Source organism: Mustelus asterias, chromosome 12 (assembly GCF_964213995.1).
Source record: "Mustelus asterias chromosome 12, sMusAst1.hap1.1, whole genome shotgun sequence".
Classification (NCBI taxonomy): Eukaryota; Metazoa; Chordata; class Chondrichthyes; order Carcharhiniformes; family Triakidae; genus Mustelus; species Mustelus asterias.
The window spans coordinates 68,060,249-68,066,248 of NC_135812.1; the positions used below are offsets into that span (position 1 = coordinate 68,060,249).

Consider the following 6,000-nt stretch of genomic DNA (forward strand, 5'->3'; position numbering starts at 1 on the left):
ACTCTTCCACCCTGGGAAAAAGTTTCTGACTATCCACTCTGTCCATGCTCCTCATAATCTTGTAGGCTTCAGTTCTGTGTGGGGCAGTGAGGTCATGTAGTGGTATCTCAACAAGTCATTATCTTAGGTGCATATTTGATTTCACCCCCTCTATGTAACATCCTCCTTGTCACTATGGGGCAAGCATTCAGACCCCAATGAGCTACCTCAGTTGGAACAGGGACAGAACCCAGGCTGCTGGCATTATTCTGCACCACACTCTTAGCCATCCAGTCAACTGAGCTCACCACGCTTGATTTACACTTTTGAAATGATAACAATGTGTATCACTTAAAATATGCCAAAAATACCTCAGTCTCCTGCATCAAGAAAGCAGATGTAATGTAGAAATCTCTTAAGTGTTCCAGTTATCTCGTGTCAACATTATTATCTTGACAGCCCTGATGAGCGTTATCCTAAAGGCTGCTCCAACAGTGAAATTCACCTGCCAAGGTTTTGAGAGGTTTAATCCATTTTTTATTGGACTACTAAATAAAAAAATATTTTGCTGACTGATATAAGGTAGCACAAATATTTCAAACCACTACCAACATGAACTGCAACACCTATTTAACCAAAAGAGTAAAACAGAGGTCAAAAATGATCTTGTGTAGTTACGTGGTAGGGAAAGGAAGCTTATATTTAAAAATAATAAAGCAAATCAGAAATGTTGACAGGAATAGGACCTTCCCCCAGTAGCACAATCTAGAACAAGGAACAAAAATCTTAAAATCAGTTTATTAGTCACAAGGAGGCTTACATCAATACTGCAATGTTACTGTGAAAATCCCCTAGTCGCCACACTCTGGTGCCTGTTCAGGTACACTGAGGGAGAATTTAGCACGGCCAATGCACCTAACCAGCATGTCTTTGGAGTGTGGGAGGAAACCCACGCAGACACAGGGAGAACATGCAAGCTCCAGACAGAAAGTGACCCAAGCCGGGAATCGAACCAGGGTCCCTGGCGCTGTGAGGCAGCAGTGCTAACCATGTGCCACTGTGCCTCCCTTTCTAATCCTATTGAACACAAAATAAGACTCTTTGCACAAAGGTTTTTGAGACTGTGGGATGTCAGAGATAGAGAATCATTTGAGGTCTGGAGAAGGGAGATTGATATTTAAGAAACAAGGGTATTGAATATTATGCCAGAAAATACAGATTGAAGAGGCCAAGCTACAGGACAAACAAAATATCCCAGGCCACGCTCTCTGTTGGGGAGAGGTTCCAATGGCTCAGCCAATGCTTTAATCCTTGCAAGCAAGATACCTGCCTTGAGATAAAGTTTCTAAATGTGGCTGATAAATATGACACCATCTATCAGTTTGCAAATATCATCAATAATCATAAATCTGTTGCTTGCAATGGTGTCAAAATATTATGTCAAAGGACTCAACTAAATAAGCAAAGGCTTCAAGACTTTTTTTCAGCTACATTTCTTGAGAGATATAGAGTTCTACAACAAGTGCGCAGGGATTGAACTTGCGTGGTGTGCCAGGATCTTGCCATTGGCATTCTTATGAATGACCAGCAAGACAACAACAATTTAAAATTGTGAAGCTTTGGAGACCCATGTGTTAAGTGTTCACCAACTTGCTATATATTTTATAAATCTGATTTATCTCAGAGCAATGCAGAGATGATACTTGTTCTAAATATACAACAGGTTTGTTCACAATACTTCAAAATTGCTCTTTTAATTGCAGGATTTTCACACACGTGCACTCAGTCCAGATTCTGCAACCTTCTGTATGTTGTCACTTACTTCAGCTCTTTAACTCCATATACAGGCCTAAGCAATTCACTGCAATGAACATAGATCAGTTACCAGTCTAACACAATCAAACACAGATTAATTAACCATTGGACACTTCATCATGGACCACAAAATGATTATATTCAAGAATAATCTGATTATTACTAGTAAAGTCCAGGGCATAATTAATCTACTTCAAAAGGCAGGTTTCAAACACAGCGGGCGGTACGGTGGCACAGTTAGCATTGCTGTCTCATGGTGCCAGAGACCTAGGTTCAATTCTGGTCTCAGGTGACTGTCTGTGTGGAGTTTGTACATTCTCCCCATGTCTGCGTGGGTTTCCTCCAGGTGGTCCTGTTTCCTCCCACACTCCAAAGGTTTGCAGGATAGGTTGATTGGCCACGCTAAATTGCCCCTTAGTGTCAGCGGCAATTGATAACTGATTTCCGGCGTGGAGCTGACGGCGCCGGAATTCTGGCTGCTGGAGACGCGCAGAGGCCGTGGCGCCCAGCGGGGAGCCCACTAAACGGCCTCCGCTTATGTCTCCCAGCCCTGACACTGCTGCTAGAGTAGCACAGTGGGCTGGGAGAATCACTCCTCATATCTTCTTTCAGTCTGGAGACCTCCGTGCTATACGCACATGTCCTCAGTAAACTTCTCCACATCTCCACTTCCCTCCCCACCTTAACATTTCGCCTTGTTTAAATTGCCCCATGAATACATTTTTAAGACCACTTTGCTTTGGTTCAGTTTTTGTGCAAGGCCGATCTTTATTGATTCGATTATTTAAAGTGACACTGATCTTCTGAAGTGAAATATCATCAGCTGGTCAATTCATGTTTGTTGCTTCTGAATTGTGTTAAAGTAGAAAGTTCAAAAGGTGAAATCATGCTGGTAATTTCATCTTTGGGTATCATTTGGTAAATTTGTTTATCTTGGTTTGAGCTTCCCCCCCCAGGATCATCATAATCTCAAGTATGAAGATCCTGGCACGCTGCGCTGCTCGACGTCAGGGCTGGTCCGGGGGGTGTCTGGTAGCGATCAGGGGCTGGGGTCTTGAAGGCTGGCAATCAGGGGTGCTTGCGGGAGTAGGCCTGTGATCAGAGGCTAGTGATCGGGAGGCTGGTGATGAGGGGGCCAGTACGCATGCACTAATCTCCACACTGATAGATCGGTGCATGCGTAATGGCCTGCTCAGCACTAAACTGTCAGTCTCTCAGACGGGAATAGGCCCTGCCCCTATGTATCAGAGGGAATCACGCTGAGGCACTCTGCAGAGTGTCGGAGATTCATTCTGGTAAGCATGCCCAAAAAACGGGCAGGAAATACTCCCTTTTTCCTGCCCATTGGGCACTTAGGTTTTTTTGGAAGAATCCCGGCCCTTGTGATTTACTTTTTAATTCATTCATGGAATGTGGGCTTCACAGACTAGGCTAGAATTTACTGTCCATTCCTAGTAGCCCTTGAGAAGGGGTTGGTGAGCCTCCTTCTTGAAGTGCTGCAGACCATGTGGTGTAGGTTCACCCACAGTGCTGTTAGGGAGGGACTTCCAGGACTTGGACCCAACGACACTTCAAGTAACAGTGATATACTGCAAAGTCAGGATGCTGGGTGGCTTGGAGGGGAACTTCAGGTGATGGTGTTCCCTAGTGTCTGCTGCCCTTGTCCTAGGTGGCAGTGGTTGTGGGCTTAGTGGATGCTATCTAAGGAGGTTTGCTGAGTTTCTGCAATGCATCTTGTAGATGGCACACACTACTGCCAAGTTCATCAGTGGTGAAAGGACTGAATGTTTGTGAATGGGGTGAGCCCAGTCAAGTGGGCTGTTTTTTCCTGGATGATGTCAAGCTTCTTGAGTGTTGTTGGAGCTGCAAGCTGCACTCATCCAGGCAAGTGGAGAATATTCCATCACACACTTGACTTGTACGTTATAGATGGTGGACAGGCTTTGGGGGTCAGGAGATGAGTTACTCGCTGCCGAATTCCCAGCCTCTGACTGGTCTTGTAGCCATAGTATTTATATGGCTAGTCTGGTTCTGCTTCTGGTCAATGGTAACCCCCAGAATGTTGACAGTGAGGTATTAGGCAATCATAATGCCATTGAATGTCAAGAGCCGATGGCTAGATTCTCTCTTCTTGGAGATGGACATTGCCTGGCACTTGTGTGGCATGAATGTTACTCACCATCAGACAGCCCAAGCCAGAATATTATCCAGGTTTTGCTGCATTTGGTCATGGACTGATTTGGTTTATTACTGTCAGATGTACTGGGATACAGTGAAAAGTATTGTTTCTTGCGCTATACAGGCAAAATATACCAGTCATAGTGTACATAGGGGAGAAAGAAAGGATAGGATGCAGAATATAGTGTTGCAGTTACTGGTAGGGTGAAAAGAAAGATCAGCTTAATTTATGATAGGACCATTCACAAGTCTGATGACAGCAGGGAAGAAGCTGTTCTTGAGTCGGTTGGTACGTGTTTTCAGACTTTTGTATCTTCTTCCCAATGGAAGAAGTTGGAAGAGATTATGTCCGGGGTGCGTCTGGTCCTTAATTATGCTGGCTGCTTTTCTGAGGCAGCGGGAAGTGTAGACGGAGTCAATGGATGGGAGGCCGATGGGCTGGGCTACATTCACAACCCTTTGTCTTTTCTTGTGGTCTTGGTCAGAGCAAGAGCCATACCAAGCTGTGCTACATCTGGTAGGATGCTTTCTATTGTACATGCTAAATTTACTTCGCCTTCTGAGAAGATAGAGGTGCTGGTGAGATTTCTTAACTATAGCATTGGCATGGAGGGAGATTTTTGGTGATCTGAATACCTAGAAACTTGAAGCTCTCGACCATTTCCACTTCATCACCATTGATGTAGACAGGGGCATGTCCTCCACTATGTTTCCTGACGACTATCTCCTTTGTTTTACTGATAGCGAGGGAGAGGTTATTGTTGTTGCACCATTTTACCGGATTCTCTCTCTCTTTTCTGTTCTCTGTCTCGTTGTTGTCTGAGATCCAACCCACTACAGTGGTGTCATCAGCAAACTTGAAAACGGACTGTTTCAGTACCTGAGGAGTTGCAAATGGAGCTGGACATTGTTCAATCATCTGTGAACATCCCCATTTCTGAACATTGTTGAAGCAGCTGAAGATGGTCAGGCCTAGGACACGGCAATGATGTTTTACAGTGCACTAGTCAGTTCTCACTTGGAGTAATGTGTTCACTTTTAGTCAGGCCAAACAATAAAAATACATATAAGTATGCAAATTACACTGTCAAAATCCTCTGTCAATTCATTTTAAATGTTCATTTCAATGAAGCATTTCCATTGGTATGGAGAAAAACAGGATTAATTCCAAAAGTAAAGGTAAATAATTGGGAGATAGGTTGATAATGGAAAGAGGTAAAATAATATTGCTCAAAATAGAGTTAGACATTATAACTGGAGTGTCAACCTAATGTAGAACTGAGCCTCATTGCAATATGTGGCCTTTTCTTCATCTTTACAATATTTGCTGTACTTTGAGTTAATATATCATTACTAATATTCAACAATCAAGAAATCCCTATCCCTAACAACAGTCATGTAGAAATATAGCCATACTACATCCTTATGGATATAGCCACACCATCCCACCATTTGTTGGTAAAATGGTCAAATGTAAAACAAAGTGCACAGTGTTATTTGATCATTGTGAGTGCTTTACTTCCTTGGTGACTGAATGACAGTATTAAGTTTAAGTTTATTAAGTTTATTTAAGGCTTACATTAACATTGTAATGAAGTTACTGTGAAATTCCTCCAGTTGCCACATTCCGGCACCTGTTCAGGTCAATGCACCTAACCAGCACGTCTTTCAGATTGTGGGAGGAAATCGGAGCACCCGGAGGAAACCCACACAGACACGGGGAGAACGTGCAAACTCCATACAGACCCAAGCCGGGAATCGAACCCATGTCCCCAGCGCTGTGAGGCAGCAGTTCTAACCACTGTGCCACCGTGCCAACAGTAAATGTTCTTTAAGAAATATGTAGATGTGTGAAATATATTTACCTGTTTTGTTCTCAAGGCATATTTAACCAAAATGAATGTACGGGAATAAAACTGTGTTGTAGTCATATTTATATCTGGTCTTTAATTTGTGTTGGACAATAATGGCCTTGTGCCCTCTTGAAACCAACTTGGTGACCAGTGGAAAATATTTTAATAACTTACC

The 6,000-nt window shown here is 43.3% G+C and overlaps 1 long non-coding RNA gene across 1 annotated transcript in view; it reads left to right on the top strand.

Annotated features, from left to right (window-relative positions):
• LOC144501561 (uncharacterized) overlaps window positions 1–5,659 on the top strand; it is a 45,254-nt gene extending 39,595 nt beyond the window's left edge. The window contains exon 3 of the long non-coding RNA XR_013499153.1: window positions 5,590–5,659. This is a non-coding gene — a long non-coding RNA (uncharacterized LOC144501561). The remainder of the gene's footprint in view (window positions 1–5,589) is intronic.
• The last annotated feature ends 341 nt before the right edge of the window (window positions 5,660–6,000 follow it).